Source organism: Tamandua tetradactyla, chromosome 8, assembly GCF_023851605.1.
Source record: "Tamandua tetradactyla isolate mTamTet1 chromosome 8, mTamTet1.pri, whole genome shotgun sequence".
NCBI classification, from domain to species: domain Eukaryota; kingdom Metazoa; phylum Chordata; class Mammalia; order Pilosa; family Myrmecophagidae; genus Tamandua; species Tamandua tetradactyla.
In genome coordinates, this window is record NC_135334.1 from 119,789,954 (window position 1) to 119,816,754 (window position 26,801).

General features: G+C 40.4%; 1 long non-coding RNA gene across 1 annotated transcript; it reads right to left on the bottom strand.

Annotated features, from left to right (window-relative positions):
- Positions 1-17,444: 17,444 nt before the first annotated feature.
- Positions 17,445-22,100, bottom strand: LOC143643768 (uncharacterized). The gene is made up of 3 exons (XR_013156384.1): positions 22,000-22,100; positions 18,081-18,218; positions 17,445-17,517 (listed from the first exon to the last, which is right to left on the bottom strand). It is a non-coding gene; the product is annotated as an uncharacterized LOC143643768 (long non-coding RNA).
- Between the last annotated feature and the right edge of the window lie 4,701 nt (positions 22,101-26,801).

Here is a 26,801-nt window from a genome sequence, read left to right on the forward strand (position 1 = left end):
TCCTCCTCCCCAGAGGGTAAGGGGATCTAAATATTTCCTGAAAATAATCTGATTATCAGAGAGCGCACATACCAAACAGGAGCAATTATACTTGCCCTGGTTTATGTTGGGACAAGCTGGTCCAGAAGCCCCACTTTACCTCCTGCCTCCTCTGGCAGCTCCTGGGGCTCTTCATCAGAAACTACTGCCCTAAGGAACACAATTTTTAAAATGAAAGCAATTGTTTCTGTGCTGGTTTGAAATGATTTATGTGCCCTATAAAAGCCATGTTTTAATCCTAATTCCATTTTGTAAAGGCAGCCATTTCTTCTAATCCTTTTTCAGCATGTATGTTGGAAACTTTAATTGGATTATCTCCATGGAGACATGACTCAATCAGTGTGGGTATTAAGCCTGATTAGGTTGAGACATGTCCCACCCATTCCAGGTGTGTCTTGATTACTTTAGTGGAATCATATAAAAGAGGAAACATTTTGGAGAAAGCTGGAGATTCAGAGAGAGCAGAGCAGGACAACATAGCCATGAGAAGCAGAGAATCCACCAGCCATTGACCTTTGGAGATGAAAAAGAAAAATGCCTCCCGAGGAGCTTCATGAAACAGGAAGCCTGGAGAGAAAGCTAGCAGATGATGACATGTTCGCCATGTGCCCTTCCAGCCAAGAAAGAGAAATCCTGACCGTGTTTGCAATGTGCCTTCCCCAGATGAGAGAGAAACTTTGACCATGTTCACCATGTGCCTTTCCACTTGAGAGAGAAACCCTTAACTTCATCAGCCCTCTTGAATCAAGGTATCTTTCCCTGGATGCCTTAGATTGGACATTTCTATAGACTTGCTTTAATTGGGACATTTCCATGGCCACAAAACTGCTAACATGAAATTTATTAAATTCCCCTCTTTAGAAGCCATTCCTTTTCTAATATATTGCATTCTGGCAGCTAGCAAACTACAACAGTTTCTTTTGCCATATGATACAAAAGTACCAGATTCATGATAAGGAAGGGAATTCTAGACTGGAAGATCAGGATAAACAAAATATGGATTGGATTGTTTTTTCAACATTTTATTCTTAGCACCAAGTACCATCCTTAGCACATTGTAGTTGCCCATTAATTAATTTTTCAAAAGATGAATAAAAATTACAGTAATGACACAGACCCAGTATCCATCCAGCAGAACATAATCATATGTAGAATTTTCAGTTGGTGCAGTTTAAATTTAGCACCAGCACCCTTGCTACTTCACACCAAAAGCTGCCAGTAGAGTTAAGTATAACCAGGACTCTCAATACCCAGGAAAACTAAATCTTGCCCATAAAGCCTGACCTGAGAGGCAAGAACCCACACCTAGTTTGTTGGGGAAGAGCAGCAGTGAGTTCCATTCCAAGGTCTTGAGATGTGCCTAGAAATTATTGACAAGATATTGAGGCATTGCTTAAAGGCACAAAATTATCTTTATCCATTTCATCCAGATGGAGCAACTAACCCAGATCCAAGATGGTAACCCTCTCTTTCAGCCATTCCAGATCTTGCCTTCTGTTCTCAGGGCCCCTGGGCTGGCTGGCCCACTTTCCAAACTGTTTAGCAGCTACTCAAGAAAGTGCTCATGCAAACAGACCAAAAGGCCATAAACTCCATGATCAGCCCACTTTTCCTAGACATAATCACTAGCAGAAATGAGGCTGGCTATATTTATTACTACCGAAATGACTTCCAGGTAAAAGAAGCCATCGATGTACAATTTCCTTTCCAGTTGTACCAACAGAGTTTTTGAAATTTGGACTATTTCCCTGCATCCAATTGGGGCCACTTATAGTTTATCATCCACTGATAGGAAAAGTTATCTGCACAGCTGTGGATCCACATTAGTTATGCTCTGAGCAGGACAACACTGTAAATTATTTGCAATATGCTGGAACTCAATGCAGACGGAGTTTATAAATATGATATTAAACTCTTAAGAGGGAGTTACAGACCCTTTATAAAGTCATTAATTTTTAAAGTGGTTTAGGAGTCTAAATTAGCAGCCAAGTGTGGGTGCCAGCTTCCAAAAACAGATGGCTTTGGCTTTTCCAAAAGCAACAACAACATTCTAAGATCAAATGAGAAGATCAGGACTCAGATGGCTTTTGGAAATCTATTTCAAAGTCCTGAATATAATGAGTAGCATTCAGAATCCATCTGTGGTCACCCTCTCCTGGAGGTTTCCCTGACACCCAAGTTCCCCTATGAAACTTTTCAATGCTTACTACATGCTCTACTCACTTTAAAACTAATCACATACGACTTTGTATGATACATTTTATTTCTCTTATTTATTTATTATTTTCTCTGGTAATGAAAATGTCTGCTTATTCTAAAATTTTCTAGAAGTACATTACCCAGAGTCTCCCATGATTCAAGCTCACAAAGGAAACCACTGTTAACCATTTGGGGCAGAGTCCTTCTGGAATTATTTTTGGCACATGTAATACCATATATGTATCTTTAAACAGAAATTATACCATTCACACTATTTTACAAGTTCTGTTTTCGTGTTTCCCCATGTGCATTGTAAGCCCCTTGAAGGCAGGGATTTTAGCTCAATAAATTACTTATTCTATGCATACTACCTGCCATGTACTAAGTGCTGCCAGAAAAAAAATGAATAAAATTAAAAGTGTTAAATTCAAAGAGTTTACCTATGAGGAAAGAAAAAAAAAACTCATGAAAACCAATCACTATTAAAAATGTGATGTATGCTATAATACAGGCCATATAAAGTACCGGAGAAAAGCCTTTCAGTTTGCCATGAGGAAAGAAAAAAAAAAAACTCATGAAAACCAATCACTATTAAAAATGTGATGTATGCTATAATGCAGGCCATATAAAGTACCGGAGAAAAGTCTTTCAGTTTGCCAGTGGGGAGAGAGGACACACATCTTTCTGACCAAATCAATGGGTTTTCAGAGGGACCCACATGAGTCATTAAGAAATAGGACTCAGCTCTGGACTCTTTAATGTCCATGCTTTGAAAATATTGACTCGAAATTATTTCCTAGAACCAATTGATGTACATTGTACTAAAAACTCTTGCTTTCTCACTCTTAGATGACCACACTGATACAGAAATGCTATGCATTGTTACATGCCTGAATCTAACTTCGGGAATCCCTGCACTCTAGCTGTAGGACTCTAGGATTCTGAAAATGAATGTTTCAACCATATACTAATTGATGAAAAGCCCACCTACACTTCCGCACCAACAGCACTACCATCTAACACTTCCTTGATATATGATTTAGTTCGCCAGGCTGCTATGATAAATACCACATATTGGGTTGGCTTAAACAACAGGGATTTATTGGCTTGTGGTTTTGAGGCTATAGAAGTCCAAAATCAAGGTATCAGCAAAGTGAGGTTTTCTCCCAAAAGCCTGTATCATTGTGGTGCTTGCTGCCAAAAATCCTGGGGACTCCTTGGCTTGTCTCTGCTTCTGGTCACATGGCAATGTCCTCTCCTTTATCTGCTTTTCTGGTGTCCACTGACTTCCTGATTCTCCTTGTGATCTTCTCTTTATAGGTAACCCAGATGAAAGCCTATTCTACTTCAGTTGGTCCACACCTTAACTAAAAATAACATCTTCAGTGCTTTGGGGAAGATGACAGAAGAGTAAGCTCTAGGGATCAGTTCCTCAATCAAAACAAATATTGAACTGGCAGGAAATGTCTAAATCAACTCTTTTGGAACTCTAGAGTCTAATGGAGCTGTGCAGCATCCAGGGAAGGGCTGGAGGAACAGGCAGTAAAGATCAGTTAATTTTACCCTCCATGCAGTAGCTGCTATCTCCAAACTGCATGGCAGGCAGCAGAGGGGACTGGCACCAGGGTAGTCTATAAGGTCCTAGTTCTCTAAAATCTGGGGAAGGGGATGTGTCTGATGACTGATCACTGCTTTTGATCAACCACTTCAAATCTCTGGGGTGGGCAGAATGAAAGGTGGCCATTGCCCCAACCTCCCTCAGGCAAAGGCAGCAGAAAAGTCTTAAAGACTTTTATTTTTCTCTTTTCCTCTTTCCATTTTCCATTCAGGAGCAAAATATAGTTCAGAAAAGTCAAAAATTGACAACTTCAGCCCTCAATAACAACAAACAACAAACAAAAACCTAGCAGTCCTGGAGGAGTGGGAGAATTAGATGTCCAGAGTTATAACATAATACTCAGAATGTCCAAACTAACAAAAAATTACAAAGCACACAAAGACACAAGAAAGTATGGCCTAGTCACAGGAAGAAAAGAATTTGCAAGAAACCATCTCTGATGGTTCCATGTATTAGAACTCTTGGTCAAAGAGAGACTCTTCAAATCAACTGTCTTAAGTATGTTCAATAAGCTAAAGGAATCCATATACAAAGAACTAAAGGAAATTAGGAAAAATGTTGTCTGGAGAAAATAAAGATACAGAAATTATAGAAGTGAACCAAACAGTTTTCTAGACAAGGCAGATGAGGAGGAAGGAGCGGCCAGTCAGGGTAGGCCTGGAATGCACTCCACAGCTAGGGAATGTCATTGCATGCGGAAGATGCTTTGGGAAGACCATTACCCAAAATAAAAGATTCTTGGTTTTCACAAGCCAAGGATTTACCAAAGTGTAGAGGGCTAGTGTGTTTGCAGGGTTCAGGCCTCCAGTTCTCAATCTTGTGAAAAGGACTTCCAGAGCTGTTCTGGGTTGCATTAGACTCATTGAGGAGAAATCTGGAACGTCTGCATCCTGCCTGTGAAAAGATGGAAGAAGCTCCCAGTAGGACCAAAAAAAAATGGAATTACATGGTAGATGCAAAGACTACACCGTGAAACCAAAGAAAGTGAAAAGTCTGTCTATAAACAGGATAAAAGGCAATCCGAAGAGTAAATCACAGAAGGGATTTAAAATAACACAATTCCAGTGCCCACAAGACCACCTCAAGTGCCTCCCCCTCCTATTACAACCCAACCTCCTATTACAATGACCAGTCAGATGATGGCTCAGATCCTGAGATGGCTCTGGCTCGAACAGAACACCAGCCTGTTACTTCTTAGATCTCACATATTGGAAAAGGCAGATGATGTGTTGTGTGATTATCTCTAAAGGCCATTTTGGGGAGGTCCTCGTTGACACACATCTATTCAAGCTTCATTGTAGCAGTAAGAAACCAGCTGCTGAGAAGTCAGAAGAGCAGGCCACAGAGGCTCTACTCATCTCCTCTAGGAGTGGTGACTGAGGTTTAGGGAGAAGGACAACCACAAAAAAACTATTTTAATTTGGAAGGACATCAAAGCAACAAAGTGACCCTCTTATTTTTTAACTTGGATACTGGCTATTCTGCCTAAAGAGTTCTAGAATGGTTTTGAATGGCTATTTCCCCCTAGTTCCACAAACTCTGAAGCCAGTGTCTAGCTTACTAAAAGAAAAAGAGAAGTGTACATAATATTTAAGAGGCTGAGAATTTCATAAGAAAGCTGAATTCTGCTGTAAAGTGCTCTTTAAGTCTTTTTTAAATCCCTTTGTCACAAATGAAATTAGAGGAATTTCAGAGGACAGAAATGGGATTTGCTGTATGATAAATCATATGCGGGTCTTAGTCTTTTCTATATTGAGAATCAGTGGCCAGGGCATTTTTTTTAATGGCTGGCTACACTTGTTTTCCCTCATGATGGCAAATTTGTCATAACTGAATAACATAGACTTGCCCCTACAGGTATTTATTAATAACTTTGAAATATTAAGGTCTTTCCAAGGTTCTGATGATTCAAACTTATACAACTGAAATATTAAGCAGGACAGAGTAAGCTTTCTGGTGCAAATACTTTCAAATGGATGGTAATTACTAAATATACAGAGAGCTAATTTTACTATATATGTTGCATCCTGTGTCACCTCCCTCCATATTAATATTTGATAAAGATTTTCATTTATATGAAACTTCTAAAGCAGAATCAGAGCTCCTCTTGAGGAAATGGCAAGGTTTCAGGATGAATGATCCCATGTGAATAACACAAAAGCATTAAATCATGATAGAGAACACACACTATTAAAAGTGACTTTAAAATAAGGTATGCAAGTCTTCAAGATGGCACAAAACAAAGGTTAATGAATCTTTGGGCACACTTCTTAGATGGTATAGAACTGTATATAGTGTATATATAACTGACTTTGCGTTATATGACTGTTTTGTGATTTCATTAAAAATATGCACAGTTTCTGTTTTGGCTCTGGACTACTTCAACTGACTTTTGTGGAGGTTTTATTTGAGTAGAGTGAGCATTAGACTTGTTTAACCCATTAAGATTTTTTTTTTCTTTTCACTATATTTAAAGCAAAATTCTGCAAAAGAAAAGAGGTGTGTGTTAATGCTGAGTGGGTTAGTTTTTGGGTTGACATTTTTTAGTCAGGTTTTCTGAATTTTGACATGTTAGATGATAAATAAATCCTGAACACAGAGTTCTTCAATTCTCGAATCTCCATTAAAAACCTCTCACTTGGGCAGGCCACGGTGGCTCAACAGGCAGAGTTCTCGACTGCCATGTTGGAGACCCGGGTTCATTTCCCGGTGCCTGCCCATACAAAAATAAAAAAATAAAAATAAATAAATAGAAAGAAACCAAACAGAAATTTGGGAGCTAAAAAGTACAGTCATTGAAATGTAAAACTCATTAGATGGAGAGTTGAATAGACAGAATAAAGGATCAAACTTGAAGACAAGATCATTGAAATTATTCAGTGAAAGGAGCAGAAAGAAAAATTAGTGAAGAAATATGAACAGAGCCTGAAGGACCTGTGTACCAATAAATGCGTCATTGGCATCCCAGAAAGACAAGACCATGAGAAAGGGGCAGAAAAAGTATTTGAAGAAACAATGGCCTAAAAGTTCCCAAATCTGATGAAAGACATAACCATAAGCATGAAGGAAACTCAATTAACTCAAAGCAGGATAGAATCTAAGAGATCTACACCAAGGCACATTATGGTGAAAGTGTCAAAATCCAAAGTCAAAGAGAGGATTTTTAAAGCAGCAAGTAGAAATGACTTGTCACATGCAAGGAATCCCCAATAACATTAACAGTGGATTCTTCATCAGAAACCATGGAGGTCAGAAAACAGTTGGATGGCAAACTTAAAGTCCTTAAGGAAAAAAAAATTGTCAATCAAGAATTCTATATCCAGAAAAATATCTTTCAAAAATGAAGGAGAAATTAAGGCATTGACAGATAAACAAAACCTGAAAGGTCATTACCAGAAGACTTGCCCTATAAAAAATAATAAAGAGAGTCTTTTAGGCTGAAATAAATGGATACCAGGCAGTAACTTGAAGCCATAAGAAGACATACAGAACACTGATAAAACTTACTGCATAGGAAAATATAAATGTATTATTGTGCTTTTGGTTTATAAATGTGTCCACATGCCCCCGCTTGACTTAACAGGTAAATGTGTAAAATAATATTTTAAATCTGTGTTAATGAGCATACGTTGTAATGTGAGACAATAACAATAAAAAGGAGGAGGGACAGAGTTATCCAGGAATAGAGGATTTGTGTACTACTGAAACTGACTGGTACTGTCCAACTAGATTTTTATTGGTTTAAAATGTTACTGTAATTACAAAGGTAACCATTAAGAAAATAAGTAAAAAAATATATACAGGAAAGTAAAGAAGAAGGAAATAAAAATTGTACATGAAAGCAACTACATGCATAAAAGGCAGTAATGAAGTAATTGAGGAACACAAAATATACAAGACATACAGAAAACAAATAGTTAAATGGCATAAGTAAATACCTTCATCTCAGTAATTACTTTAAATGCCAATGGATTAAACTCCCACATTAAAAGGCAAAAATAGGTAGATTGGATTTAAAAATATGATCCATTTATTTGCTGTCTACAAGAGAATGACTTAAGGTACAAAGACATAAAGAGGTTGAAAGCAAAAGGGTAAAAATACATACACCATGCAAAAAGTAATCATGAAAGAGCCAAAGTGGCTATATATTGTAAACCATATATCTGATAAGAGTTTAATGTCCAGAACATATGAAGAACTCCTACAATCCAACAAAAAAAGACAAATAACCCAACTTTGAAAACATACCAAGGATTTAATAGACATTTCTCCAAAGAAGATATTCAAATGGAAAACATATATATGAAAAGATGCTCAAGATGATTAGCCATTAGAGGAATGCAAATTAAAACTACAAAGAGATACCATTTCACACCCCCTAGGATGGCTGTTATTAAAAATAGAAATCCTGAAAATGACAAGCACTGCAGAGAAATAGGAAGCTTTGTACATTGTTGATGGGAATGTAAAATGGTGCAGCCACTGATGGAAACAGTTTGGCAGCATCTCGGAAAGTTAAACACAAAATTACCATATGGCCTGGCAATTCCACTCCTAGGTATATGCTTCAAAAGAATGGAAAGCAGAGACTAGGATGAACCGATGTTCATCACAGCATTATCCACAGTGGCCAAAAGGTAGAAGCAACCCAAGTGTCCATCAGCAGATGAATGGGTAAACAAAATGTGGTCTATCAACACAATGGAATATCCAGCCATAAAAAGAAGTGAAGGGCTGGTACACACTACAACATGCATGAATCTTGAAGACATCATTTTGAGTGAAGTAAGCCAGACACAAAGGGACATATAGTATGTTGTTTCTGTTACATGAATTACTTAGAATAAGTCGTAGAGGTAGAAAGCAGAATACTGGTCACAAAGTGCTGGGGAAGGAGGGAATGGAGAGTTATGGCTAAGTGAGTATGATGTATAATAAATTGCTAAATGAGCTTTGGTTTGGAATGTGAAACATCTGGAAATAGAAAAGTGATGAAAGTTACACAGTTTTGCAATGTGCTTTAATGTCAAAGAATTTAAATAGTTTATTTCTTTAAAATGGTAAAAATGATTTAACTATTTAAATGGTTTCAATGATTTTATGTTATGTATGTTTTACCATAATTAAAAATAAACACATCTTTTTTTTTTTTTTTTTTTTTTTACTTTTACATGGGCAGGAACCGGGAAACGAACCCGGGTCCTCTGGCATGTCAGGCAGCATTCTTGCCTGCTGAGCCACCGTGGCCTGCCCCACATCATTTTTTAATGACATCTCCAGAGACTCTTGCATTTAATGCATGGTTGCTCTGTAAACCCACAACTTCCCTAATTAAAAAAAAATTCTTTTAATCTCTAAATGGTCCTATTTACAATGGGTTCACATCCACAAAGACACAGATTAAAATTAAAAATGTGTTTATTATCATACATGATTCAACCTACCATATTATGCAATCTTGGTCAAGATACTTCACATCTTAAGTCCTAATTGTCCTGGCCAGGACAATTCTACTCTTCCGCTTGGTCTCCTCATAAATAAGAATTATTATGCCTCTTCAAGCACTAAAAGAACAAAATACGTTCTCTTCAACTCTGATGGTTAAATGAGATAATATATATGCCTGGTTGCAGCTTTAACAGTGGCTATTCACAACTGTTAGAGTAAACAAGCAGGACCCACGGAATGTAAAAGCAGGTAGATTTTTCTTTTCTGTCCCAACTTCCATTTAAAATGCCCCTGGATAAAAATTTCTAGTAGATCCCATGACATTTTTGTTAACTCTAAGAAGTCCTATGTTCGCATTAAGTCCTATTGACTTGATCATTTTATATTCAATCTTATGAAAGATTCAACACTCCAAGCCAAATTTAACAATAAATATTTCTTTCCCCAGATGGGGTCTGCCCAAAACTAGCTACTCACAGGGAAAGGGGGAGTTTTGCTCCTACTTGTCACCTTCTTCTTCACACACTGCACTTCCATCCTATCTTCCCTTCTTAATAATCACAGTTCTGACACCACCACAATGGTGCTGGGAGGTGGGGGTAGCTGGGAGATGGGGGCTTAGGAATGCTCTGGCATGACTGGCATGCACGTAAGATGGCTCTGTGCTCTTAGAGACTGGCAGATGCTTGGAAGTAGTTTTCTTCATGGGTCTCTGTTGTCATGCTCCAGAGACCCCCAATATCACCCCAACCTGATCCAGAGAACGGAGGTTTCGCATTATTGACATTTGGGACCAGATAATTCTTTGTATTGGAGGATTATCCTGTGCATTGGAGGATATTTAATGGCATCCTTGCCCTCTACTCACTAGATGCCAGTAGCAACTCCCCCAGTTGTGACAACCGAAACTATCTCCAGACATTGCCCAAATGTCTCCTGGTCAGCATACTTGACCCAGGTGAGAGCCACTGACATAGGCAAATGCTTTCATCTTTGTGCCATCCCTGGGAATCCAGCATCCACCTCCATCTTCTTTTTTATGAGGTCCTCTTGCCTTCTCATGGCCCCTTTGAACTAAATTTAAGATGACCCTTACTGTGTCTCCCTTGCATACAAAGTCTAAATACCACATGAGAAAATAAAACATCCCATATGTTTTGACTCAAAACTTTGAGATTATATGCCAGTTACAAAAAATAAAAACAGCAGATTTCCAGGCTACAGATCAGAGCCCTCACCAACTTATCTCCTGCATTCTGGACTTCCCACGTATGACTCAGGCGGACACCAATCATTTATGCTTTCCAACTGCAGAGAATGCATATATAACTCCTCAAATGGTCCAGTTGAATCCCCTCACACTAAGCTTGAGGGAAGAACTAGGCAACTCACTATAGCATTCCCTTTAAAGAACACTCTCTAAGGGAAGATCCTTGCAAATTGTGTCCTTATCTGTACTCTCTGTTCTTTTCTGGTAATATCTAACTAGTTTCTGAGACATCTACTTTGAACTGTTAGTCTATATCACAACCTATTTTGGTAACTGAGGCCTATCTTATCTCGTTACTTCAATCAGAACTCCCAGTTTATCATCTTTTTTATTGCAGCCAGTTCTTTTATCTTTCCTTCTTAACCATTCTCAGAGGCTACATAAAAACAGTGAGAAAATAGCCAAAGGAATATCGTTTTCTATTGCTTATGTAACAAATCACTCCAGATTTATTAAGACAGTAAGCATGTATTATTTCTCATGTATCTGTGGGTCAGCTTAGTAGTTCTTCTGATCTCACCTGGCCATACTCACGCATCCATGATAACTGTGGACCAGGTAGGCAGCTCTGCAGATCTTGACTGAGCTTTGTCACATATCTGGCAGTCAACCAGCTATAGGGGCTGGTCTAGGACATTCTTGGACAGCACAATTAAACACTCTTCCACTTGGTCTCTCACCTTCCATCAGCCTGACCTGAGTTTGTTCACATAATGGTGGCAGAGGTCCAAGAAAACATACAAGGGCTCTTAGGACCTAGGCTTGGTCTAGCACAGTGACACTTCCACCATTTTCTATTGGTTAAAGTGAATACAAGTCCAGCCCAAATTCAAGAGGTGGGAAGACAGACTCCATCATGTGATGGGAAGATCTTCAATGTCACATTACAAAGAGTGTGAACACAAGGAAAATTGTGGCTATTTTGCAATCAATCTACCACACTGTGTGTGGTGGAGAATCTTAGGTGTCCACCAAATCTATTCTCCTGGGACACAAACAGACACTTGCAAACCAATGTTCCTAGTGGCATTATTCACAATTACCAAAAGATGGAAGCAACCCAAGTATCCATCAACTGATAAATGGGAAAACAAAATATGATCTATCCATATGATGGAATATTATTCAGCAGTAAGAAGATATGAAATCCAGGAGCATGCGACAATATGGATGAAACTTGAGGACATTAGGTTTAATGAAATAGGTCAGGCACAAAAGACAAATATTGTATGATCTCACTAATATGATCTCACTAATATGAGCTAATTTTAATATGTAAACTCACAGATATAAAATCTAGAATATGGGTTACTAGGAGATAGAAGGGGCTACAGAATAGGGAGAAGTTGCCTCATATGTACAGAAGTTTTAATTAGGTTGAACTTAAGCACTTGGAAATGAATAGAGATGATGTAGCATATTATTGTGAATATAACTAGCAGTGCTGTATTTTGTGTGGATGTGGTAGAAAAGGGAAAGTTTAGAGTCATATATGTCCCCAGAAGGAAAGCTAGAGGTTAAAACATAGGAATGTATAATACCATGAATCTTGCATTGGATAATGACTTCAATTGACAATACAGAAATTAAAAAGTTATTTCATGAACTAGAACAAATGTGTGACACTATTACAAGGAGTTAATAATAGAGTGAAATATGGGGGAAATGCACCTATTGCAAACTATGGACTAGAGTTGACATTAATATCTTAATTTTTCATAAACAGTAACAATTATAATATACCAATGCTAGAGGTCAGTAATCAGGGTGCATAAGACATATGGGATGTTTAGGGTTTTCTTTTTTCTTTCTTGAATAATGAAAATGTTATAAAATTGATTGTAATGATGAATGCACAACTATGCAATGATATTGTGAGCCATTGATTATATACTTTGGATGGATTGTATGTGTATGAATATATCTCAATAAAATTGCATTAAAAAATGTGCTCTCCCTTCTTCTTTAGTAAGAGAACTGCAGTCAGCTGTGTAGATTACATTTTACAATCCCTTTTCCGGTTTGGTAAGACCCTGGATGACTATGTTCTCACCATCAGTTCCATAGTCACCAATGGAAGATGGGCAGAAGTGTGCAACTTAAGATATCTGGGAGTATCTTCTGGAAGGTTCTATCCCATCTTCTCACAAGCTGGAATCTGGATATAGCAACAATCTAGCATCATCCATACAGCTGATGACAATGTCCCAGGAAATGGTGGAGTAACAACTTGCAAAGAATCTGGGTTCCCAAATGACTATGATGAGTAGAACTTCCTCCCTGACCTAATTCTTCATGTTAGGAGTGCTGTGTGAAGGATAAATAAACTTTTTTGATTTTTAAGATTCTCTGTGTTAGGGCTTCTTTGTTACAACAGACTACCCTTCCCTAGTCAATACACGGGAACAACAAAAGGTGCAGTCTCCTTTCATTTAAAAAACTGGATCAACAAATACTTCACCCTGGTATTTTGTAGAAAGAACCCAGAATCAGTCCAAAGCCTCCCCTATTGCCCAGAACTTCAAAGGGGAAAATGAAGCACGGATATGAGAACTTGTTAAGTGGATTTGGATTGGGAGGTTATAGTGGGGACAAATGCAATTTGCAATTATAATTTGCAATTATTCATATTCATATGGAAGTTGGCATTTTTCTCATCTCATCACCCAGATCATGAATCTTTAGCCTTTATCTGAAGATTTCTAGGGCTATGTAGCATTGGTGCATGAAATTCTGACATTTCAGGTCACCAGTGGATATTCTGTCACTTGCTATGTCCACCCCACCCATGTCCAAGCTGAAATCACTGAAAATGTTGAGGGATGGTGGAAACTAACTTAAAAAGTGATCAAATAGACCTTACAAATTAAGAGTAACAACATTATTGAACTTGTGGAGAGTATACGGACTAAAGAGTAAGATCTTATCATTCTTCAGAGAGTTCTCTATTGCTTTTAGGATCCAATCTAAAATCTTGAGCAATAGCTCCTGGCCCTAAAAGATCTGGCTTTTTACCACCTCACAAACTCACATCATCCACCCGTCACCTTGTTTGCTTTTCCCTCTGCTCCTGCCTCACTGGCATTTTCTCTATGTCTCTTTTTCACTACGTTTTCTTCTGGACTTCTCTCGGCCTGGATGGTTTTCTCCAAACTCTCTAAGTCCTATCTATGTTTCAAAGCAACGTTGCAATGTCATTTCCTCACGGAAGTCTTCCCTGAACCCCAAGACTAGGATAGTGCCCTGGTTCTACATTTCCATAGATCCCCACATAGCACACCAACAAGTAAAATTAGAACAGGTATTATTTTAATGTTGAATACTAGACTGAAAGTCCCTTGAGGACAGAAATCATGTCTATTTTCTTTACTGCTATGTTCTAACACCTAACACAGAATGGTAGGTTCTCAACAAATATTGATTGCATGAACAAATGAATAATGAATGAAGGATAGAGGAGGAGAGAGAGACAGAAAGACAATGATTAAAAAAAAAAGGAGAGGATGATTTAATTGGTTTACCTCTTAAGAGGGTGATTTGCATGTCAATGAGATGAGGGAAAGAGGGCATCTTTCCCTCATCTCAGCACCTCCACCCCTCCATCCCCAGGCGAACTGCAAAACACCTCTTCTCCTTGCCCAACTACTGATTTCATATGTTAGCCAACCCTGTTTCATTCTCCATGGAGAGCCATAGCCCTAAGAAATTGGAATACAACTCACTGCACATTCCCTTGTAATCGCAAGCACAGTGAATTGAATCAGCAGCCTGGGCTTGGGGAAAAAACTGCATTTGGAAATTGTATTTATGTATCAAAGAACTAATTACTACCAAGTTAGGATATTTTACCCATTCACTGAACAGAGTAGCGGCAGGATTTCCCATCACATTGGACCCTTCCACATTTTAATAAAGTAGAGCACTGGATTTTCCCGTTAAAGTTGTTTCCAATTTGTCATATGATTGAGGCAGCAGAGAAGACAACCATTGGAGTAGTAGATGCAGAGAAAAGATCCTCACCTCCCTGTACTCCCAGAGAGAAGCAAACTCTTTTTTGTGCCTTAATAATGAGTTAATAAAGACCCAAGGCATCCTCACCTCTTTGCTCCTTTTGTCAGGCTCCACAGCTTTCCAGCTTTTCCTATGGGTTGCTCCCACACCTTGATTTGCTCTTCCCATTGGCCAGTCTCCAGTTTCTCAGGCTTTCTTCACTCCTGTTTCCCTACAGTTCTCCAATATTTCTTCCTTTCATCTGCCTCACAGAATAACCCCTCTGGGCACCCAAAGCTTATCCTTTCCCAAGAATCCTGAGCAGACCATAGAGCAACATTCAAACCTTTCCAGTGCAAAGCCAAGATGCCCATTTCTAAATTCCATTTTTAATAAGATTGCTCCATTGCTTCTGGCACATTAAGACAAGAAAATTCCCAAAACCATGGGCATTTTGCTGAGAAAGAGTTTTGTGACACCAGCACTACAGTGTCTACCTGAAAACCTCCCTACAGTTTGAGCCTTCTATAAATTTTATTTATTCAACAAAAATGAATTTATTCATTCAACGGACTTTTACTGAAAGCCTACTATATACTAGCATACAGTGTTATGGAATAAAAAAATTTAAAGTAATGGTCCCTGAGCTCAGTAGGCCAGCAACCAGTATATCTACCCCTTGCTTAATGACTCCAATCCATGCCAGAAAATCCTGCCACTGCAAGAAAACTCATTAAATAAAATAATAGTTCTATTAAATTTAATGGGAAAAAATTAGGATGTACTTCATCCCCACCAAAAATATCCAAACAATTTACAAAGAAAGAATAGTACATCAATTGAATAGCTAAAACAAGTTTCCACAAGTAATAAACAATAATTTTTAAGTAAATGCCGTCTGTACCTAAAATATGGTACAATCAAGGCTTCTTACACATCACACAGGATGAAGAAGAGGTGGTGACAGGCGGAGGGGGTGAGAAGAAGCCCATTCTGTGAAAGATGCGTTCTCCCTTCTGCACCATTTTCTTCACCACACTGCACTTAAAGTGACAGCACAGAAGAATGCATTTCAGGTAAAGTGAAGTCCAAACTTGAGAGGGCTTCTAATCATGGGGAAATATGCGCTCACCTAACAGATTGCAGAGTCCTCGTTGATGCAATCTCCTCCCTATGCTGGTTTGAAAGTGTTGTGCACCCCAGAAAACCCATGTCCTTTAATCCTGATTCAACATTGTAGGGTGGAAACCTTTGATTAGATTGTTTCCATGGAGATGGACCCACCCGATTGTGGGTGTGGCCTTTTGATTAGATGGGCGTGTGACTCTGCCTCTTCAAGGTGTGTGTTGATTAGGTTACTGGAGTCCTTTAAAAGGGGAAGCATCTTGGAGTAAACACAATTGCTTCAGAGCCAACAGAGATGCAGACATTTGGAGATGCTTGGAGTGCTGACAGAAAGAGCAGATGCCTAGATACGGACATTTAGAGAGGCAGAGCCCAGCAGACATCACTGTGTTTCTTTCCCATGAGATTTAATGAACGAGAACCCAGAGTTGTGTCCCAGAGGAACTAAGTGAAGGCCCACAGATGCTTAGAGAGGAAACCATTGACATCAGTGACAGACATTGGCCTTTCTTGAGTCAAGGTATCTTTTTCCGGATGCCTTAGTTTGGACATTTTGATGGTCTTAAAACTATAGACTTGCAACTTGATAAATTCCCTTTTTAAAAGTCATTCCATTCTTGGTATATTGAATTCTGGCAGGATTAACAAACTAAAACATCCCTCTCACTGGGTCTATGTGTGCAAAGCAAAACATTTTGGGGTTCATTCAAACAAGGTATGAAGTCAAATTTTTTCCAATATTCTGACTAAAAGCTAGTGGGCTGAGGAAACTGGTGTATGCTTGCTTATAAATATAATGCTGGAATGTGACTCCTTATAGCATTTTTGTTTTGAGTCTTTTGAGGTTTTAAAAAAGATCATTAAAAAAAGAAGTCAGAAAAAAAAGTCAGTACAAAAAGGTGGAATAAGTTTTCTCTGTTGTAGTAAAGATTCTTTATCTGAACATTTTTCACATGGGCTGAGCCGGTAGACTGGTAGATATGAAGCTACAGTAGTCATAGACAGATTTGGAGGGGGGTACATAAGGGCAAGAGAAAGTGAAGCATGTGCAGTTTCAGCTCCAATTGCCCTGAAAAAGAAGCCATTCCCACCTGTAATAGCTGCTTCTTAAGGCTGGAACAAATCATTAACTCCAGGAAGTGAAGTATCACACCCCAAAGCAGTGGAGAATCCTTCTAACCATGAGAGGTATCTCTATCACCTGTAAGTACTCAGTGGTTAAAATGAATCTTCCTATGACAATTACACTGTAGCCCTAACCTCACCTAGTCTTCTATCAAATGAAAAATCTCAGACCTAGGGAGGGCTAGACAAGAATATGTGGACACCACTAGAACTCTGTTTCCACTGGAATCAATGGTATTGCATCATTTTAAAAGATACAATAAGCCTCATTATCGTTCTATAGTCAAATATTTTTATCTCAGAATGAGGAACTCTGCTCATCTGTACAGAGCTCTTGGGCAAGCTTGAGAAAGGTGTCCTCTCGGGACGAACCACCTAGATGCAGGACCCAAGGCCAGGCTCAGGATTTGGCCAGCGAGCGCCCTCGGGATTTCAACCCTCACTCATCTCCTGTCTGGGGGCTTTTGTGCACTGCGCAAAATCCTCATCCGTATGCAAGAGCCCCAACAGAAGTCGCTGTGTCATGGACGAATGGCAAACCCGGTCTACAGACTATTATTTCAAGCAATACTCAATATTCACTTAAATTCCTGGACATGGAAGGTAGCGGAGGCAAAAGATCAGGATTAGATGCTAACCTGTAACCAAATGAATAATCTTCAGCAAGGACCTCCTCTCTCTCTGACAACAATTCTTTCACCTGCAAACAAAAGAATCTGAACTTAATAATCTCTAAAAATACTTCCAGCTCTGGTCTTTCAGGCCTCTTAAGTGTGCATGGCAGCATTGTTCACAATAACAACCAAAAATGGTAAAAAAGAAAGGAAAAAAAAAACTGACCACAACCCAAATGTCCATCCTTAAAGAATGGAGGTCAAATTTGCAGCCTTTAAAATGATTGAGGTAAATCTATAGTTAATGACAGAACAATGTCTGAGGCATATTGTTAAAAAAATCAGGTTGAGGAATATATGAAGAGTATGATTTACACACACCTGTTTATGTTTACTTTGAATGATTTTAAAGAGATAACACAAGAAACTGCTTTCCGTTGTTAATCCTAGGAAGTATGATGGAGGGCTCAGGGGCAGGTGGCGGAGGGAAAGTCTTTAATTTTTATTTTACATCCTTTGTGACTAGTTGAATTTTATCACAAGCATTGATCATTTTTAAAATAAAAAAAGAATAAGAACTTTCGAAATAAGTTGTTAACGATTAGAATCAAATATAGAGGAATTTTTGTTAACTCTGGAAATGGCATACCATTTTCTAGTTGTTTGGTTACTCCAGAGTCTGCAGCATTGCCAGAAGCATTCCTGCTGGGGTCCTTTTGAACGCTTTGGAGTTTCCTGAAATGCTCTCTCCTGATTCCAAATTGTCGCCACCCTCCTGAGCTTCTCTCTGTGGAAGATAAGTTTCTCACAGCAACCTGATGTGCCTTCTCCTTGAGATAGCTTGAGGGCTTTCTCTTCTAGATATTAAGAAGGCCAGTTGCAGGTTCACTTACTCTCACAATGACCAAACAGAAAGATCTAGTTTCTCTGATTCTACAATCAGAGAAAGCCTTCCTGAGGAGATTTAATATAACTATATAAGGGGGAAAATGTTCATTTGGAAAGGTGAGGCCCACTCGTCAGCAGAAAGTTCCACGTCCTGCAGCCAGGGCGTGGCAGCTGCTAATCTCCAATGTGAAAATATCTGTTTCGGTTAAGGAGGAACTAAATACATGAGGCTGGGCTTCCAGAGCCTCTGTCAATTCCCAGTTCAGAGCGCAGGGAACTGTGCTGATACCTCACAAAGCAAATCTGTATTTTAATCATCTCCTCCCTTCCAGTTTCCCCATTTCTTTAGTGGGGATGCCCATTCTTGCGGCTGCTTCTTTCAAAGTTAAGTAAGGAAACAATCAGGAATGACCGAAACACTATGTGTCTATAAAATACAACAAAATAATCACAGCTATTCTAACTTTAAACACCCATCAGGGCCCCCAAACCACTTGGGGAAAGCATTTTATATTTGTATATAAATCACACCATCTGCTACTCTCCCGTAACCTTTAGATCAGATCACTGCCAAATCCAAACATCAAAGAGAGAAAGAAATAAGACCATTTCTAGTTTTAGCATGGCTTCAGGCCACCTCACCTCATGGCAGCTTGTTTTTTCTTCTAAGACTTGGGCCTTCCCCAAGGATATTCATTCAGATAAACTTCACAATGGAATGACAAAAAAAAAAAAAAGCAGATACTCCCCACACAAACACACATGTGCACTCACCGGGAGGCCCTCTCCAAAACCTAAAGAGAATTTTGAATTTGGATCATGTCTTAGTACCTGAGCTGCTATCACAAATTCCTCATGAGGAATTTATTGGCTCATGAGGATTAAAAAAAGAAAAAAAGTCCAAAATCAAGATATCAACAAGGCTTGCTTTCCCCAAAAATAAACTCTAGTATCCTGGTGCTGGCAGCCGGCAATCCTTGTTTTTCCTGGGCTCTCCTGTCACACGACAATGTGCTCTCCTTTCTCTTCTGGGTTTCCACTGACAACCTGCTTCTTCCTTGAGCCTTCTCCCTTTCAAGACCCTAAAAACCCACCCTAATTAATTCAATATGTTCAAAGGGTCCTATCTACAATGGGTTAACACCTACAGGGATGTGGGTTAAGATTAAAAACGTGTCTAAACTGGGGCACATAATTCAATCTACCCCAGATTTTCTTACAGGAGTAAAAGAAGAGTTTTAGGAATTAACCACACTGGAGGCCTGATTCTGAAGAAGCTGATGAAATAGACCAGAAATAAAGGACCATTCTCTCATACAAATATGTATGGCATGTGCGTAGACACCTCCATCTTCACTCAATAAATATTTATTAGGCAAATACTGGGAGGCAGTGGGAAATAGAGGAAAGAGTACAGGCTTCGGAAAAAAGAATGAAGCCGATTTACAGTTGAGGAAACAAAGCCTTAGAAGGGTTACGTGACTTGCCAAGGACACCTGGTAAAAAGCGGATGAGGGTGGGGGCAGGATTTAACCACTCGGTTAGATGTGACAGCCTCACTCTAAGCCTCGTGTTCTCCATAATGCTTGTAAATGAAATTAGTATTTTTCTAGTTGGTAAAACTAATACTGCTTATTACTTCTGTGGCTTTGGGCAAGTTACTTCATCTCTCTGATCCTTAGTTTTCACACTTATTTAATGGGGAATTCAATACCTCCTTTATAGGATTGTGTAAAGCAGTCAGCATAGTTCCTGGCACGTGAGAGGCACTCAGTGCGTGTTAGCTATTCTCATTCTCTGCCCCATGCAATGGTGAGAGAAGAGATGACTAAAGAAGTTCTGGTCCTCCTCAGATTCAATCTGTAAGAAAAACTTCCTGTCCAATGCCTTTCTTATTTAAAAGAAATACTAAGTCCCACCCATGCTATGGATGTTAGCACCTCATCTGCTTCCAGATCACAAACACAGCCGAATACAGACCCCAAGAGAGAATCAGAATGAAAGAAGAGCTTCCCAGAGGAAAACCGGGGCCAATTCCGAAATGCAAAACTGCATTGCACCAATTATTCCTGATCCAGGCTGAAGTGTCTGGGCACGGTGGATAATTAGAGGCTGCCCCAGCCTTTGCACTGACATGACTGGTGCTACTTAATGTAATTACATTACAGTAAAATGATGAGTTTTCCCATAATTGGTAGTTAGGGCATAATTGTGACTACACAGAATATTAACCCTGTAACTGCCAGAGCCTTCCAAAAATGTTAGCTAAGTAACTGTTTCCCTTCTCTCTGGATCACACAGTCAGAGAACTGGAACTTTCTAATACGGCTTCTCATATCTGCCCTTCTTTTTCTTCATATGCCAGCACCCCCTTAGGACCTCCAAGGGGATCCCATGTTGACCCCTCTAAGGACATAAAACCATACATTTTCCTCCTTCCTTACCTATTAAAACCTGCTCTGCCAACCAGAAAACATCTGACAGTCTCCTTTCGTTTACAAATAGTATAGAGTCCAAGCTCAGAATGAGGCAGTATTCAAATCCTGGCTTGCCCCCTTTTCCCATGTGACCTTGGCAAGTCACTTAGCCTCTCTAATCTTAGTTTTGTCATCTGTAAAAGAGATTATACCACCTACATCATGATATTAATGTAGCGATTGAGTTACAGCCTACATCACATAGTAGGCATTTAAAAAATGTTAGTTGAATTTGAGGGTAATAAGAATTAATAGGGTATCATTCCCAGGATTATTTCCATTTTTTATAGGCAAAGGGATACTCTGAATTGAATCAAACAAGGACATTATTCAACAGGCGGGTTGACTATTTGAGGAAATAGAACAGGTTTTACTGAAACTCCTTAAATTGGATGATAAAATCTGGCTACCTCAAAGACAGAATAACATGATGGTTTAGTACACATGCCACAAAATTAGACCGCCCAGATTCAAACCCCAGTTCTGCCACTTTGTAGCTGTGGGACCTTGAGCAAGTGGCTAACCTATCTATGTTATCCTCCCCATCTGTAATAGGGGAATAATATTAAAGCTGCTAATCTCATGGGGTTATGAAGAACCGGTAAATTAAAAGATGCAAAGCTAACAGTGACTGGCAAATTATAAGAACTCAGTAAGTAGGTGAGTTGATATATTATAATCTTTACTCTACCAACTGCTAATCTGATTGTGTCTTCACCCATGAAAGGGCTGTCATTCTAACCAAAGACAGAGCAACATCCCCATGCGTCAGGAAAGCCTCAAATGCAAACTTGGAATAGGATGGGAATGCCAAGTTCATAGTCTTGTAACAAGACCTCATCTTCACTTTCTGATAAATGCTGTACTCCAGGGATCATTAAGAAAAAAAGGCTGATAAACTTTGCAAAATGTCACCAGAGCTCAGTGTTACTGTCACTTTGAGATCTCAGGTTACTCTAGAATAGACTGATGGAAAGGCCGTAACCAGAACTGGAGGTACAGCCTCAACTGAAGAATAACTCAACAGTAAAGACTACAGTGTCATTTTTTTGTTCCTGGATTATATTGTTGAAACTATAGCAACATGTACATATTTGCCTCTCCTTCTAGAATCCGACTAGCCCAAAAAGATGTTTTAAACTGGACTTCTATGGCTTTATATCTGGAAAGATGTTTAGAGATACTGAAATACCAGAAATTTACCTCTTGAATAAAGTGTTGTCTCTGAATCTTCCCATCAAGATCAAGGCAAAACAGATGGGCCATGGTGGTTCAGTGGCAGAGTTCCAGCCTGCCATGCCAGGGGCCCGGGTTTAATTCCCGGTACCTGTTCACGCAAAAAAAAAAAAAAAAAAAAAATGAGGTACAAGTTCAAGGCAAATCAGAATCTATTAAATCAGTGGGAACAGGGGCACCCTGGACTGCTATCATATTGTCTACCAGTACTACTCCCTTGTGGAGATACCATTCCCTACCCATGCTTCCCACGTACAAATGCTAACCACATGCTTCTATAAGAATAGCCACATTCTTAAGGTCCCAACCTCATAACCACTGATGAGTGGTCCTGGGTTGGGCCCCAAACTCAAGCAGGACCAATTATAACACCCCATTCACCTGGCTACATCTGGTCAGTTCAGGGTAGGTCACCCGACTTCTCCCACCCCACTTCCCCCACTCCACACTTGCCAATCAGACACTTTCCAAGGATTAAGGCCATGAATTATGTAGTAAAGTCCTCTACAATGGTAGCTGTAAGACATAAAGCTTAGAGCTGTCAATAGCAATGGTTCCCTTCCATATGAAAAAGAGAAGAAAGAAAAGAGAAAGAGCAGTCTTTGGTAAGAAAAATGCAGGAGACACAGTGAAAAACAAAGAAAAGGGCTAGTGATGTTCCATGCCTTGCTCCAAGTTTTCCTGCATCTCAACTTTCTGTGATTTGGTTAGTCAACCTCCCTTGGAGTCCATGAATAAATTCCCCTTTCTGGTAAGTTCTGTTTCTAACTCTTGCAACCAAAAGAGCTCTGAATGATATACCCCTAAATCCAGGGGAGAAGCATGTTGGTATTTTTTTAAATAATAAGTAAGTGGCCTTTGGTATCTTCACCAAAATCTTTCACAATTGCTTCCACAAAGAGAAGGAGGACATGGGCTTTGTGGTATAGAGGATAAAGTAGGGAATACCCAGGCTTTGGACTCAGGACCTTTCTTTACCATTCCTTAGTCAGTCACTTGGGCAGGCCCTTTAACCTCTTTGAGTCTGAGTTTTCCCATTTCTAAAATAAAGGAACCAGATTACAAGGTTTCCAAGACCTCTTCAAATCCAAAACTCCTAGGCTGCACTTCCGTTTCTCCAAGTCAATGGCCTCTGCGCTATTGGAGTCACTTGTACTTGTCTAGAAGTTGTTTTTTAAAATCCCTCCTTCCTATTCCCCTTTTGTCAGTCTGGAAGCCTGTGTTAGCATTTGAGCCACTTCCTTGCTTACCTTCATCCTTTCTGCCATTAAATCCCACTCTTCTTGGACACTGGTTGGAAGGCTACAGCTTAGATGCCAGAGAAAGGGAATTAACAAGAGTGGTTCATTGGCACAGTGAGATTCATGAAGAAGCAGTGCATGATCGACACTGCTCTGGAGGGGTTTGGTTAGGGTGATTTCTCAGGGGTGGCTGGATTCCCTGGTTCCTCTGAGGAAGGGGCTGCAGAAATTAGCCTTGTTGTTGCACTCAGCAAGAGACAGCCTTAAGTAAAGGCAATTGGAATTTGTTCAGGCTGATTGGTGAGGAGCAGATGTCACCAGGAGCTTGGGGCTGGGATGTGAGCCAAGGTGGAGGGAGAAGTCAGAAAAACCCTAGTGAGAATTAACAGAGCCAACAGCCAGGCCAATTGTAAAAACGAAACACTCGCTTCCAGCATTGGCAGCCAACTTTGCTCTATCTGAGAAAAGTTGGAAGACGAAAAGATGAGATGCGCCTGCCAAGGAAATAGCAGCCTTGCCTGCAACATCTGAAATGGCATGTTTAATCACTGTAACACACTTTCTCTAGCCTACTAGTGACAGAAGGAAGTTCCTAATGAAGTTATTGCTCCACTGCCCGAATTAAGGATTTCCAGTTAAGGTGCTTGTAAACACATGGTGTTAAGTGTCCACACGTCAATTGAGGCAGGGCTGTGGAGGTGCTGGCTCCACAGTTAGCTTGTCAAAGTATTGCAAAATACAGAGAGAAAACAGGTTGTCCAAGGGAATGTGCTGCCCTGATCACTCAGACCGTGTTGTATGATAAAGAATTTGGCGGGTGCTTGTCCACAGATTCTGGAAGATGCCCTCTAAGTCTTTGGAATTTCCCATTTGGGGAGAGCCTCTGTCATTCTTGGTGGGCGCTGGACCACCTCTGATGGCTCAAGCTAACCAGATGACTCCAGGAGGGCATGGCCATGGGGGGCCCGAGGGGGTGGAGCTAGTCATGCTGAAAAGACCAATCATGTGATTAGAGGTGTTCTAGTTTGCTAGCTGCTGGAATCAACACACCAGAGACGGATTGGCTTTTAATAAAAGGGGATTTATTTTGTTGGTTCTTCAGAAGAAAGGCAGCGAACTTTCCACTGAGCTTCTTTCTTACCTGGAAGGCACAGGATGGTCTCTGCTGGTCTTCTCTCCAGGCCCCTGGGTTCCAACAACTTTCCCCGGGGTGACTTCTTTCTGAATCTCCAAAGGCCTGGGCTGAGCTGCAAGTGCTGAGATGAGGAATGCCGAGCTGCTTAGCAGTGCTATATTGTGATCTCTCATTTAAGCACCAGCCAATTAAGTCAAATGTCACTCATTGCAGCAGACACGCCTCCTAACCAACTGCAGATGTAATTAGCAACAGATGAGGTTCACGTACCATTGACTTATGTCCGCAGCAACAAGACTAGGTATGCTCACTTGGCCAAGTTGACAACTGAATCTAACTAACACAAGAGGGTGGGAAGTTTGCACCATATCATATCAGCCTGGCCTCCAGGGAAGGGAATGGGCCAGAGATTGGGTTCATCCAAGGTGTTGAGTCAGTCAATCGTGTCTACACAATGAAAAACCCCAATAAGCAAACCTTAACCCCCAAGCTCAGATGAGCTTCCCTGAGTGGTACTTCACATCCCTGTGCTGGAGGGGGTGCGGGGAGAGGGTGCCGTGACACTCACCCGGCCTCTACACACCCTGCACACCTCACCCCATGCACCTCTTCTCTTGGCCAGTTCTTTGGGTATAATAAAACTACAGGCACAGGATAATGCTTTCCTGAGTTATGTGAGTCATTCTAGCAAATTGTCAAATGCGAGGAGGGGGTAGGAACCCCAAAATGTGTTGCCAGTTGCTCAGGTGTGTGGGCGGCCCGGGGACCCACAAACTGACAGCTGGTATCCACAGTAGGGGCAGCCTTTCCGAGGCCAGTGCCCGTCACCCGTGGAATCTGCACAATCTGCACCAACTACTTACTCAGTGGCAGATTGCACTGCAGGGGGTGTTGGAATGCATACCATCTTTCTGAATTAGGAAAAGGGGAAAGAGAGAAAAGAGGGTGAAAATTGTGTCCAAAGACAGGAAGGAAGGCATCAGAGGACAGATAGGGCCATTAAAATCCCTGATCCACAGCCTCTGCCTCCTCCTACACCTGACTTCACACCGCCTCTGGCTTCATTCACCCTGCCAGCCTCAACCCCATTCCTTCCTGCAAAGCGTGAAGCTGTACTGAATGTGTTTGAACCTCACAGGACCATCCAAGATGTTGGAGAGAGGGGAAGCAATTGTCTTCTGAAAGTGTGCTTTAAAGCCATCAGAAGGGCACGCATCTTTTAAGGTGACAGCCTCACCAGTGGCCTCGTGGGCCCCACAGCCAGGATTACACGCACAAGCCAATCTCAGTGGCGACAGGCTGACCCCTGTTTCCTGCGGCTGCTGCGGCTGCCATCTGCACTGAGGCTGGCGGGCCGAGAGCGCAGCAGGCCTGCGAGGGAGCCGCTGCCAAACCACAGAGCAAGAAGCACTTGGAGTGCCGGGAGGGGGAGGGAAGGAGGAAGCTAAGTCATCGCTTGCAAGCGTGTCTTCTGAAAAGCATGTTAACCAAACAAGCTGCCATCCCTTAATCCCTCCCACTCCTGCCTGAATGTACACTAATTGAAAATTAAGTTTTCAATTTGAAGCCATTTTCTAATTCTGTCTCATTCAGGAGCAGTTAGAGGCCCGGTGTTTTGCTGAATTCCCAACGTTCTCTTCATGTGCCTCCCCCTGGAAGCCAACAAAAAAGCCTTGTCAACATGCTACTGACAGCAGCGGGCAGGAAGGTTTGTGTCGAAGGAGAGAGTCATCGTGGAAGCCAGAGAAAGCAAGGCTAGAACCAGGCAAGAGATTCTGAAGATCTTGAATGGAAGTGGAAGCTGTTTCCTGGTTCCTTTTCCCTTCTCCTGCTTCCCTGATTAATCTGTAGCTGCAAGCTTGTAAAGTGCATCCTCTCGTTCAACACTGCCCTGTCCCCTGTGTGTTAGGGAAGCCCACCCCCCAAAAAACAGCCATAAACCCCTTGAGGACAGAAACTCTGTTGTACAGAGATGGCCTTTGACCTCCAAGGGTAATTGATTCCAGGGAATTAACCTACTTAAAAGGAGAGCAGAATTTCATAGTAAATAGTGAAAACATAGATTTTATTTGGGTTCTGTATTAAAAGCTGAAATGATATATTTATAAAATAATCTTAAGTTTATTTGCTCTTACATTTAATAAATTTTAGGTCATTATTGCAACACCGCATCTGTATTGATGATTCCTTTGGCATACTGTTTCCACAAAATGGTATGATTTCACCATAGGGCTTCTTGATTTTTATCTTTCATGGGGAAAGCAAATAAGAGAGCAATGTTTGAAAAATAGTGAAGGTTTCCTCACTTTCCCTGAGGGATCCTCTCAAGCATTTGATATTCAAATCATGCCCTCTTGAAGAAACTAAGGTATCTTCATCCTTGTCTCCGTCTC